The sequence below is a fragment of the Microcaecilia unicolor genome, chromosome 3, assembly GCF_901765095.1.
Source record: "Microcaecilia unicolor chromosome 3, aMicUni1.1, whole genome shotgun sequence".
Lineage (NCBI taxonomy): Eukaryota > Metazoa > Chordata > Amphibia > Gymnophiona > Siphonopidae > Microcaecilia > Microcaecilia unicolor.
Genome location: NC_044033.1, coordinates 218,870,916 through 218,884,573, shown reverse-complemented (window position 1 = coordinate 218,884,573; position 13,658 = coordinate 218,870,916). Strand labels below are relative to the sequence as shown.

Below are 13,658 nucleotides of genomic sequence, written 5' to 3'. Positions count from 1 at the left end.
AGAAATACAGCTTTATGGTTTATAATGGGCTAGTAACCCCACATCCTTGTTAAGTCCTTTCTGTTGGGTGTTAAAATATTCAATCATTCTGACTTCAAAGGTCTTACGTTCTTGTATGGTTTTAAAGTTACCTTTCAGGATTCTCACTGTGAAATCACTGGTACAGTGTCCTGGTCCTGTAAAATGCTGACCAACAGGGGTGGGAGCCCTACTGGCACCACTATTGTTCATGTGATGTCTATGCAGTGCATTTCTCCTAGCAAAAAAGGTGCCGGTACTCAAAAACCTGGCCACCCATCAGGGGTGGGGTGATCACTGAGGGACCCACCCCCACAATAGCCAAGCCCCCTGCAACCAGTCACAGAATCTATGACAAGGCAGAATTGGTGTGTAGAGCCTGAGCTGTTTCATTAAAACTTGGGGACCATGGGTCAATTTTAGCAGACAATGGAAAAGGTGCCGGTACTCAGTACCCCCAAGTACCCCCTCAAAAAAAGCCCTGTGTCTATGTAAATTGAATCTTGTCTTAAGCATCTGGCCTGTTTCTCCAATATAGCATCCTTCGTTACATTTTTTACACTGAATGATATATACCACATTGGAAGATGAGCAAGTGAAAGATTCCTTTATGTTGAATATCTTTCCTTTGTGGATTACTGTGGGGTCCTGTGAAATGTTTTGGCATAGTTTGCAACTGGATAAATTACAGGGAAGTGTGCTCTTCTGTTCCTTTTCAGTCTGTGATGGAAGTTTACTTCTGATTAGCTTGTGTTTTAAGTTGGGTGGCTGTTGGAAGGCCAGTACTGGTGGGGATGGGAATATCTCTTTCAGTAATTCATCCTCCTGGAGTATAGGTTGTAGATCTCTTATGATTTTCCTCAGTTTTTCCAGCTCTGGATTGTATGTCACTACAAGGGGGATTCTGTCTGTGGATTTTTTCTCCTTGTACTGTAGCAGATTCTCCCTGGGTGTTTTGAGGGAGGAGGCAATATTCTTGGAGATAATTTTGGGGTTGTAGCCTTTCTGTTTGAAGGATGCAGTCAGGCTTTTAAGGTGTCTGTCTCTGTCCCCTGGGTCAGAGCAGATATGGTGGTATCTTGTGGCTTGGCTGTAAATGATGGATCTTCTTGTATGTGAAGGATGGAAGCTGGAGTTGTGGAGGTAGCTGCATCTGTCTGTGGGTTTCTTGTATATACTGTAGATGTTTGTATACAGCCATCACTGATTGAGACCGTGGTGTCCAAAAAATTGACTTTTTCTGGGGAGTAGTCAATTTTGAATCTGATTGTAGGATGGTATGTATTGAAGGAAGAATAAAATTGTTTCAGAGTTTCTTCACCCTCCGTCCAAATCATAAAAATGTCATCGATGTACCGGTAGTATTTTAGAGGTTTGGTCTGGTGTGTATTCAGAAATGTCTCTTCCAGCTCAGCCATAAAAAGGTTGGCATATTGGGGTGCTGTCCTGGTGCCCATCGAAGTGCCCATTATTTGTAGATAGATATCATTGTTAAAGTGGAAGTAGTTGTGAGTTAAAATGAATTTGATTAATTTTGTAATAGTTTCTAGTGAGTATTGATGGTCCAGTGTGGATTTTTTTAGGAGTCTTCCACATGCAGCTATGCCATCCGCATGTGGAATGTTGCTGTATAGTGATTCTACATCCATCGTGACCAGAAGGGTGTTAGGTGGTAGTTGCTTGATATTTTTCAATTTATTCAGAAAGTCTGTGGTGTCTTGTATGAAGCTGTTAGTTTTGTGTACGAGAGGTTTCAGAATTCCCTCTATGAATCCAGATATTTCTTCCGTGAGTGTGCCAATACCTGATATGATTGGTCTGCCAGGGTTTCCCGGTTCGTGGATCTTGGGTAGCATGTAGAATGTGCCCACAGAAGGCTGGTTTGGTATGAGTTTCTTCAGGTGAGGTTGCGCTTGTGTAGGAAATGTTTTGATAAGGTCTTTCAGCTGTTTTGTGTAATCCTGTGTGGGGTCCTCAGTTAGTTTCCTGTAGTATTTTTTTGTCTGAGAGCTGTCTGTGCCCCTCTTCAATGTATTTTTGTATGTCCATAATTACCACTGCGCCTCCTTTGTCTGCAGGTTTGATGATAATGCGTTCGTTAGTTTGTAGGGTTCTTATGGCCGCTCTTTCTGGTGGGGTAAGATTGTACAGGATTCTTTTTTGTTTGTTGGAAAGTTGGGATTTCACCCTATGTCTGAAACTTTCTATGTAATTATCCAGCTTGTAGTTTTGTCCCTCCTGTGGGGTGAAATAAGTGTTCTTTTGTTTAAGACTGTATTCCGATGTGGTATATATCATTCAGTGTAAAAAATGTAATGAAGGATGCTATATTGGAGAAACAGGCCAGATGCTTAAGACAAGATTCAATTTACATAGACATCACATGAACAATAGTGGTGCCAGTAGGGCTCCCACCCCTGTTGGTCAGCATTTTAAAGGACCAGGACACTGTATCAGTGATTTCACAGTGAGAATCCTGAAAGGTAACTTTAAAACCATACAAGAACGTAAGACCTTTGAAGTCAGAATGATTGAATATTTTAACACCCAACAGAAAGGACTTAACAAGGATCTGGGGTTCCTAGCCCATTATAAACCATAAAGCTGTATTTCTCTGTTGATCACCTTTCCCTCACCTACCCACACCAATCCTGTTAGAATATCAATGATATGCTTTGATGTCCCCATGCATACCTCCGACCCACCCCCATCCTCCCACCCTGTCAGACTGTCATAATAATGCTTGAATGTTTTCACTTATATACACTGTCAGCTAGCACATTTGCTTATTTCCGATCTGACGAAGAAGGGCAACCTTCGAAAGCTAATCAAGAAATGTATTAAGTTATGTCCAATAAAAAAGACACTTACTGTAACACTTTTTGGGGAGGATGGCAAGAAAACATGCGAAAAGTAGTGAACTACTGTTATTACAAGTGGAGTCCTGCTGAAACTCGGCAAATAGACTTGTTCATTAGCCTTGGCACTGTGAATTCACCATGATTCTCTCTCAGTCACCATGCAAGCACTACAGTGAGCATTAGCAGGGGGGCATTCAAGATACTGAGATCCTACTCCACATGTCTTTGCTGAGGAGTGAAATTCATTGCTGTCATAGTACACACAAAACTAACCCATTTGGAGACATTACCCCGACAGTCACCATCATTTTCTCTGTGCTTCATCCCTTTTCCCAGCCCTCCCTCTCTCTCTCTCTCTCCCCCCCTCCCCGCCCAACTTTTCCCCTTTTCTCTCTCACTGTCTCCTGTCTTTTCCCCTTCTCTTTCTCTCTCCCTCCCATCATTTTCCCTTCTCTATGTGTGTCTCTCTCTTTTTCTCCCATTATGTCCCCTTCTCTCACACCCTTCTCTCTCTCTGTCTCTAGCTCTCCCTCTCTCTCTCTCTCTCTCTCTCGTTGTCTTTGTCTCAGAAAGTATCCTCCCTTTTTCTCCCTATCACTGTTTTTCACGCTCCCCTTTCTCTGTCTCCAAAACATACTCTCTGTTTCTCTCCAAGGCATAGGAGCCGGCTCTGTGGGTGCTGTGGGTACTTGAACACCCCCAATATTGAGAAAAGTCCTTGTATATGTCCAAGGAAAGATTATTTCCATTGGGCTTAACACCCACAATAGTTTTGAAACGTTGGCTCCCATGCTCCCAGGTCATCATGCTACCACCTTGTCTAGTCATCTCAGACCTGGCTAATAACACCTACAGTGACAGCACCATGTCCTAGCCTGTACAGCTGACAGACCCATGAAAGTGGTCGGGGCGGACTGACCATTCGGGCAACTGGGCAGTGCCTGAGGGCCCAGAGTCTCTGCCCAGATGCCTGGTGCGCTGCGCCACTGGTGATCTAGTGACCTCAGTGGAGGGGGGGAGGAAGGAGGAGGAGAGGAACATGTTCTTTCCTGCCTGGCCCGCTGGGCTGCCTCTATTCCCCCCCCCCCCCCCCCTCCGGCAACACCATATTTTTTTAAAAATAGCAGCTGAGACTCCCTTCAGAAGTCTCGCAAGACTGTTGAGACCTGTGAAACTGCAGTGGGCGGGGCAGCGGGGGGGGGGGGGGAGTGTTAGGTAGTGGCCGGGCAGGGAGCCCAAACCACCCTCAGTGCCTGGGGGCCCAGATTACCCTCAGTCCTTCTCCTGAAAGTGGCAATGAATGGGCTGTGAGACCAAGCAACTTTCCTTTCCTAAATATATTCTGACCTTTCCTCAGTAAATATGACCAGTAATTTTGTCCTTAAGAATAGCTTCCATCAGTGGACTAAATTCTTCCCTCACAGCCCCCACATAGGGGAGAAGATACCAGTCAAGAAGGGAGCCACACAACCCTGCTCAGTAGTGAGGCAAAGCATGGCAAATATAACTTATTTTTCAGACAGTTGCCACAACACCTTTCTCAATGAGAGCACTCTCTGCTCTGCCCCTGTCACTTAGAGAAGTATCTCCACCTCCCCTGTGCCAGAGCCGGTGGTGGGAGGCGGAACTGGTGGTTGGGAGGCGGGGATAGTGCTGGGCAGACTAATACGGTCTGTGCCCTGAAGAGGACAGGTACAAATCAAAGTAGGGTATACACAAAAAGTAGCACATATGAGTTTATCTTGTTGGGCAGACTGGATGGACTGTGCAGGTCTTTTTCTGCCGTCATCTACTATGTTACTATCCAGCTGATTTTCGAAAGTGATCGCCGGCCATTTCCCGACATAAATCGGGAGATGGCCAGCGATTTCTTAAAAGCGGCAAAATCGGTATAATTAAAAGTGGCATTTACTATGTTGCTATATTCAATGTGTAGAAAAATGCTATCAGTTGCCTTCAGTGAAACCCAGGTCAAAGCCAGGCTTAGAGCTGAGAGCTAGGCCTCTAAAAATCAAAGACCATGTCTGACTCAGATAATGTCACTGTGACAAAATGCTGAATTAAGCAACTGAGAAGCTGACAGAGGAAGACGGAATCTGTTCTCAAAACAACAGGTGGACAGACAATAACAAGACAATACCAAGAGCTTGTGAGCAAAGATGTTTTGGGTAAAGGCAGATAGCAGTGGGTCAGATGAAAGTAAAATAAGAACATCCAGGGAGGCTGAGGGGGGGCTGAAGGGAAACTTGGAAACATGTGAAGTCATTGCAATCAAAGATGTTGATGTCTAAAAGTTACTAGCTGATAATGTGCGAAGATTGCCGGTGAGAAAATAAATTGCTAATAGAAATCAATGATAGAAGAAATGTATTTAAAGGCTAGTAGCTAAGGCATTGCCCCGGAGACTACAGAAAATGTTCATGGCACCAGTTGTATGTCACAGAGCTCTGCACTCCCAGGCCCAGATGCATCAACCATACGTTAAAAAAATCTAAAACGTTAAAGTCCTTAACGAATTTGAAAAAACGAAGCATGCACCAAAAAAACAAGTTGCACATGTTCGGTGCGGTATTGAAAAGTACAATGTATCAAAGATTCGTAATCCTCGTCGGTAATCGGCCCCTAAAACATGCGCAGAGCAGCCAAGCGTTATGCTGGCTGCTCTACGCATGCCACAAACGTCCAAAACAGCAACAAAAAAAACCCACAAACACGTGGCTCCCCGCTTCCCCCTGCATCAATACAAAAATAAACATACATCAAAAAAGGATCTGGAGGGGGCAAAGGCGCTCATCAGAAGCATCCAGTATGGATGGCCTTGCCCCCCCCCCCCCCCGAGGTCGCTGCTGCTCCCCACTTCTGCTCGTATAAAATAAAAAATTAAAACAAAACTAAAAACTTTAGCAGCTCCGGTCCCCCTCCCTTCCTGTCTCTCTCTGTACTCCTTCTCCCATAGTTCCACCTCCCGGGAGCTAGAGCAGTTAAGCAAGTTCAATAAACTATAACTAAACTTGACCATGTAAACTGCAGCTGGCCATATATGACAGCCCACCTTTCATCTTACTTACGGATTCTGATAGGATTTTGATAGGACCGTGCTCTCTCTGCTTGACTCAGCTTGCATAGCTGAGATTTTCGGGAAGTCCGTTCTCCACCCACAATGTCTCATCCCATGTATCTCTTTGTACATAATCATCTTTGGCAGTATAGTCCACCCTCCTATTCCTTTTATCCTCTTCTTTCTCCTCTTGAACTCTTTTAAAGCCATTACAGAGATGCAAAGTAGGAAGTAAACCCCAAATGGTGATCGACGCTGGCAGAAAACAGTGGCCATCATTCCAGCAGTGTCCAGATAGCTCTAGAGTCAGGCAGGGGACAGAGCCAGGGTACAGCTGGGAGTTACTCAGAAACCAGTAATATTCAGTGCCAGAATCTGGATTTATTTATTTATTTATCATGACATTTCTACCCTGCATTTTCCCAAAGTTTTAGAGCGATGTACAATAAGATAAACACACAATCTCCAGCACCATTTTGAAAGTCATCTGAGTCCGGTTGCAGTTTCTCCTCAACTCTGTCTGATACCGGGGTTCCTGAAAAAGATTACGAAACAGAGCTCTGTACAGCCATCAGTTGTAGAGTTTCACTACCAATCTGTTGATTTTCAGATAAGTAAAATATTTTTTGAGTGACTGTGACTTTTTATTGGATTATTGTGGGGTTTTTTTTTGGCATTTTGGCATTCTTTTGGGGGACAATTCTTTTGAATATGGGATGTTACTTATATTGTATTACACTTTCACATGCACATTAATGGTGGACTCAAGGATTTATTTATTTATTTATTTTATTGCATTTGTATCCCACATTTTCCCACCTATTTGTGGGCTCAGTGTGGCTTACAATACATTGTAAATAATGGAAATGCAGTTTGTTACAATCAGTACCTTAAATGCAGTATCACAGTGTAATATGTTACATAATTACCTAGTCCAGTGTTTCACAACATTTTCAAATTCAAGGCACGCTCCCTTTTTAAAAATGTTGTGCAGCACAGCAACTTCCAAATATTTCAAGCAGAGCAGGCAAAGTGGATATGGGTTAGGACTCTCTCATCCCCACCCCACCCCCTTCAAATAAAATAAAAAGGCTGGAGAAGCACCAAAGCAGTGGTTTAGTAGAAGAACACAGAAGAGGTGCAGTGTGTTATGTGAATGCTGTACAAAGCAGGGCCCAGCCACCCATGCCCAACATGCTGCCTGCTAATTGCCACACTCCCTCACTCCAAATAATATTTAGTAGGGATAGAGTCATGTGTAATTAAACATGTGCTTGTAAAAGAAACTCCTGCTCATTCAAGGGCCATCACGGGGTGTGTCTCAATTCTAAGAGGTGTTGAGAACAATGTCCATGAGTGATGGCTATTTGGAGGCATACCTAATTATGGGCCTCTTATCAAGCCACACTAGTGATTCCTGTGTGGAAAATGAGGAAGCCCATTCAATTCCTATGGGCTTCCTCTCATGTGCTGCGCCGAAATTGCTGACATGGATTTGTAAATGAAGCCCTATGTCTGAAAGCACATTGACTAGGCCAGTGTTTCTCAACCAAACAAAAACAGTCTTATGGCTTGTACGATTGTGTGTGTGTGTGGGGGGGGGGGGGGGGGGGGGGGGGGGAGGAGATGCAAAAATCTTTTGCATTCAATTGTCTTTTATCTGTCTTCCATCTACTAAACACTCTTTCAACAACTTTAAGAATGGGATAAATGTAGAACAGGAAATTACCTGAAGCTTACAAGTCAATTTGCTTCTACAGTTCTGAGGTGATACAGCTTGAATTTCTTGTAACTTATGGAAAACTAAGAAATTCCACAGGAAAAAAACAAATCAGCAGGCAAAAGTGTGCAAAACAAGGTATGGGATTTTGCCCCCCCCCCCCCCCCATTAAACTTGAGAATAACTGAAAATTTCACAATAACTGTGCACAAGTTTTAGCTAGTGTAATGTTTGAGAGGGAAATGCTGTAGAAAATATGAAAGCCTTAGGCAAAAAAGATTTATTACATTAGAGTTATGCAAAAGCAAATGTTCTTACATGCCATTTTTACGTGTTTTGCCCTTGCTCTAACCATCCCTAGAACTTGCCCATACCTGCCTATTTGCTCTTATTCCAAAAGAAAACAAGTCAACTCATACTGGATTATAAAGCCTTTTTATACTAGTTTTTGGCTACCACTTTCAAACAACATGGCTTTTTCCAGTTCTATTTGGTGTTCCTAAGAAAAGATCTGGATGAATCAGGGCTAAAAGGAAGGAAACATTTACACTTTGTTTAAACCATCTTTATTAAATGCAACCATTCAAAAACTGATACAAAGTCGCAGCAACTAGATAGATAGATAGATAGATAGACAGACAGATAGCTGGTTAAAAAGGTTATAAAGTTGCCCAAGAACACTTCCACTTTCGTAGGCAAAGTACACCATCCCTTGAGAAAATATCCTTGATATCAAAACGTTCCAATTTAAGTAAATCAATCAAATGGGTACGCCACATTGCAAGAGTGGTAACAAAGGGCTCTCGCCAACACAGCAGAATCACTTTTTCCCCCAAGGAAGGTAGCAAATGGTGGAACACATCAAAAATCACCAAGGGATGCAATGCTACCAGGTGGCCCCATTGAAGATGAACCATAGATAATAAGTGGGACCAGAAATTGGTGATCAGGGTGCAGGCCCAAAACATGCGACTTAAAACGGCAGGATCATGACAACATTTTGGGCATGCCCCCATGAGGCCGAATGAGACTCGAAATGCTCTGAAGGGAGATATAGTCACAGGGCAAACTTGTACTGCAATTCTCAAAAACGAACGAAGGGAGAATATCGTTTGATTCCCAACATACAGTTCTTAAGCTGATCAGCAGTCAGCTCCACAGACCACGTAATAGCTATTTTACTGTAATACAGGTCCTCAGTAGAGTCTAAAAGATATCTAAGATGATAATGGAAGGGCACCACATTCTGAGATGCCAAGGTAAATACTGTGTTAAGAGTGTCTTATACATCTCTTCACTGTGGTTAGCCCACCCTAATGCAGTGATATAATACAACTGTAAATGCGCAAAAACAACTTACCCTCATCATTCAGGAGTTGAAACAAATAATATATTCCTAAATTCCACCAGTGGGCAAAAACAGGAAAAGTCGTGCCCACAGGGAAATCAGGATTCTGAAAAATGGCCAAATAAGGTGTGGCTGCAGCAGAAAAGTAATGGATTCAAAACTATATAAAAGAGGAAAGGTCTCACTGAACTTTCTTTCTGAGAAGTTCTGCGAGAAAAGGACATTTCTCTGGTAAGTGAACATTATTTTGCTTTGTGCTTTGGGAACTTAAAGATTGGAGTTTATGGGAGGAACTGTAGGTTAATGATAGGCAGAATAAAAATATTTTTAAAAAAAAATGAAACTATCAACTAATCTCCATACTCTTTTTCTCCCTAGTTTTAAAACTAGAACTTTGTACCAAACATTAACAGGTAGCCTCCAGCAGGCACTGCAGGAACTAGTTTAGGCTCTCCAATTTCCTCTGGAGTCTTTCATGAGGTACTCTGTCAAATGCCTTTTGAAAATCCAGATACACAGTGTCAACCAGCTCACCATTATCCACGTGTTTGTTCACCCCTTCAAAGCAATGTAATAGATTGGTGAGGCAAGATTTCTCTTCACTGAATCCATGTTGGTTTTGTCTCATGCTTTTGAATATGCTCCGTAATTTTGTTCTTTATAATAGTACCTACCATTTTGACCGGTTTCTCCTTTAAGGTGCTGTCGTACACAGATGATTTACTATTAATTCTGGGTGAGCCTCAGCATGTTCTCCCACAGTTAAATCATGTTGTTCAGTATGGGGCACTTTTGGGGTTCCAACTTAACTCAACCAAATCTTGTATCTGGGCACCAAATGTAAGAGCCTCATAAAGAGCTCAGACTTCTTGTTACCTTACAAAGGTTTAGACACGTCATAGCTTAGATAACTGAGAGGGCCATAATCGAATTGGACTGGCCATCTATAAGAGCGGCCATCTATAACGCCGGCCCCGTCAAGCGCCGTACCCGACCGTATTATCGAAACAAGATGGGCGGCCATCTTTCGTTTCGATAATACGGTCGGGGCCGGCCAAATCTCAACATTTGGCCTGCCCTTAGAGATCGCTGGCGTTAGAGATGGCCGCCATTGGTTTTCGCTGATAATGGAAACTAATGGCGGCCATCTCAAACCCGGCCAAATCCAAAGCATTTGGTCATGGGAGGAGCCAGCATTTGTAGTGCACTGGTTCCCCTCACATGCCAGGACACCAACCGGGCACCCTAGGGGGCACTGCAGTGGACTTCACAAATTGATTCCAGGTATATAGCTCCCTTACCTTGGGTGCTGAGCCCACCAAATCCCCCCCAAAACCCACTCCACACAACTGTACACCACTACCATAGCTCTTAGGGATGAAGGGGGGAACCTACATGTGGGTACAGTGGGTTTTGGGGGGGGGAGTGTTTGGAGGGCTCCCATTTACCACCACAAGTGTAACAGGTAGGGGGGATGGGCCTGGGTCTGCCTGCCTGAAGTGCACTGCACCCACTAAAACTTCTCCAGGGACCTGCATACTGCTGACATGGAGCTGGGTATGACATTTGAGGCTGGCATAGAGGCTGGCAAAAAATGTTTTTTATAATTTTTTTTGGGTGGGAGGTGGTTGGTGACCACTGGGGGAGTAAGGGGAGGTCATCCCCGATTCCCTCCGCTGGTCATCTGGTCAGTTGGAGCACCTTTTTGAGGCTTGGTCGTGATCAAAAAGGGACCAAGTAAAGTCGGCCAAATGCTCATCAGGGCCGGCTTTCTTTTTTCCATTATCGGCCGAAGCCGGCCATCTCTTAACCACGCCCCCGTCCCACCTTCGATACACTGCCGACGCGCCCCCTTGATCTTTTGCCGGCTCTGCGACGGAAAGCAGTTGAAGCTGGCCAAAATCGGCTTTCAATTATACCAATTTGGCCAGCTTTAGGAGAAGGCCGGCCATCTCCCGATTTGTGTTGGAAGATGGCCGGCCTTCTCGTTCGAAAATAAGCAGGTGAGTCACCATTTCCTTCACACAATCTATACGCAGGTTGCAAAGAGCAAATACTGAGGAAACTTCAAACGGCCCAGAATACAGCAACCAGACTCATCTTTGGAAAACCAAAATATGAAAGTGCAAAGCCATTAAGAGAGAAACTACACTGGCTACCACTCAAGGAACGCTTCACTTTCAAAGTATGCACATTAGTCCACAAAATCATTCACGGCGAAGCCCCAGCCTACATGTCTGAGTTAATAAACTTACCACCCAGGAACGCCAAAAGATCATCTCGAACTTTCCTCGACTTTCACTTCCCCAAATGCAAGGGCCTGAAATACAAGATGCTACACGCGTCAACCTTCTCTCACATAAGCACGGTTTTGGAATACACTGCCGCGCAACTTAAGAACAATCCACAAACTTCCTTCCGCAAAGTATTGAAGACCCATCTTTTTGAAAAAACATACGGAAAGAGCCAAAACACATAAAGTCCATACTCACTGTTCACTAATGCATCACACATTCAATTCTACAATCCTCTCCCCGTAATCTCACACCACTCATACCTCCACTCAGAGAAATATGTATACCATATGTCTTCATGCCTTAATATTGCCCTTTAAGCCTCCCATTGTCCCCTTCCAATGTTTCAATGTCTGTGTTCCATTGTTATATTCCTTAACGTTACTTGACTGTCTCGCTTAAATCTACACAATGTAATCCATAACCAAGTTGTAACAAATTGTATTTCCATCATTTATATCATATTGTAAGCCACACTGAACCCGCAAAAAGGTGGGAAAATGTGGGATACAAATGCAATAAATAAATAAATAAATAAATAAAATAAATGATATGTTAATTGTGACATCCTTTCATATTGTTTTCATTTTGGGGGGATATTTTCTTTTTCAATAAAATAAACGGTCACAAATTTACAATAAAAAATTATATAAAAAAATCAAAAGTCCAAATATGCAGCATTTTTTCAAACCTAATTCACGCCATCCTAGGTGATCTGGTTTGTTATCTGGGATATGGCTTTGAATATTGCTATTACTTGGATATTTGTGGTTCTGGTTATTCTACACCGATGTCCAGATGATAATACTAATAATTTCTATAGGGCTACTAGATGTACGCAGCACTGTACATGTTATATGCAGGTACTTTCTCTGTCCCTAGAGGGCTCACAAAGTTTTTGTACCTGGGGCAATAGAAGGTTTTGGGGTCCTTTTACTAAGCCGCCAAGGTGCCTACATGTGCCCAATGTGCGCTAATTTGGAGTTACCACCCGGCTACCGCGTGGCCCTTGCGGTAATTTCATTTTTTGTGTGCGCCTGCTACGCGCATCCGAAAAATAATTTTTATTTTCTCACGCATGTCAGCTTTGCGCGTAGGTCATTACCACCCGGTTAATGCTTGAGACCTTACCGCTAAGTCAATAGCTGGCGGTAAGGCCTCAGACACAAAATGGACGCGCGCCATTTTGCCGCACATCCATTTTCGGCAAAAATTTTAAAACAGGCATTTTTTACATGCACGCTGAAAAATGGATCTGCGCGTGCCCAAAACCTGCGCCTACACTACCACAGGCCATTTTTCAGCACACCTTAGTAAAAGGACCCCTAACAGGCTTATTTTCGAAAGAGAAGGACGCCCATCTTTCGACACAAATCGCAAGATGGGCATCCTTCTCACAGGGTTGCCGAAATCAGCATAATCGAAAGCCGATTTTGGGCGTCCCCAACTGCTTTCCGTCGCGAGGATGACCAAAGTTCCCAGGGGTGTGTCGGAGGCGTAGTGAAGGCGGGATTTGGGCGTGCCTAACACATGGGCATCCTCGACCCATAATGGAAAAAAAAGGGCGTCCCTGACGAACACTTAGACGACTTTATCTGGTCCTTTTTTTCTTACGACGAAGCCACAAAACGGTGCCCGAACTGACCAGATGACGACCGGAGGGAATCGGGGATGACCTCCCCTTACTCCCCCAGTGGTCACTAACCCCCTCCCACCCTGAAAAAAAATTTTTTAAATACTTTTTGCCAGCCTCAAATATCATACCCAGCTCCATGACAGCAGTATGCAGGTCCCTGGAGCAGTTTTAGTAGGTGCAGTGCACTTCAGGCAGGTGGACCCAGCAGGGGCGTAGCCAGACACCCAATTTTGAGTGGGCAGAAGAACTTCGCCCCGTCCCACAGGTGATTTGGTCTCTCCTCTTGCCTGCATGCCATATAGTAACATAGTAGATGACGGCAGAAAAAGACCTGCACGGTCCATCCAGTCTGCCCAACAAGATAACTCATATTTGCTGCTTTTTGTGTAAACCCTACTTTGATTTGTACCTATGCTCTTCAGGGCACAGACCGTATAAGTCTGCCCCGCACTATCCCCGCCTTCCAACCACCAGCCCCACCTCCCAACCACCGGCTCTGGCACAGGCACAGACCGTATAAGTCTGCCCAGCACTATCCTCACCTCCCCAGCCCTGCCTCCCAACCCCGGCTCTGGCACAGACTGTACAAGTCTGTCCAGCACTATCCCCGCCTCCCAACCACCAGTCCTGCTTCCCACCACCGGCTCTGGCACAGACCGTATAAGTCTGCCCAGCCCTATCCCCGCCTTCCAACCTCCAGCCCCGCCTCCCGATCTTGACTAA

At 44.2% G+C, this 13,658-nt stretch overlaps 1 protein-coding gene across 1 annotated transcript in view; it reads left to right on the top strand.

Annotated features, from left to right (window-relative positions):
* The first annotated feature begins 9,210 nt into the window (after positions 1-9,210).
* Positions 9,211-13,658, top strand: part of LOC115464978 (E3 ubiquitin-protein ligase TRIM39-like) — a 47,713-nt gene continuing 43,265 nt past the window's right edge. The window contains exon 1 of the mRNA XM_030195372.1: positions 9,211-9,236. The gene's annotated coding sequence lies outside the window, so the exon portion shown is untranslated. The remainder of the gene's footprint in view (positions 9,237-13,658) is intronic.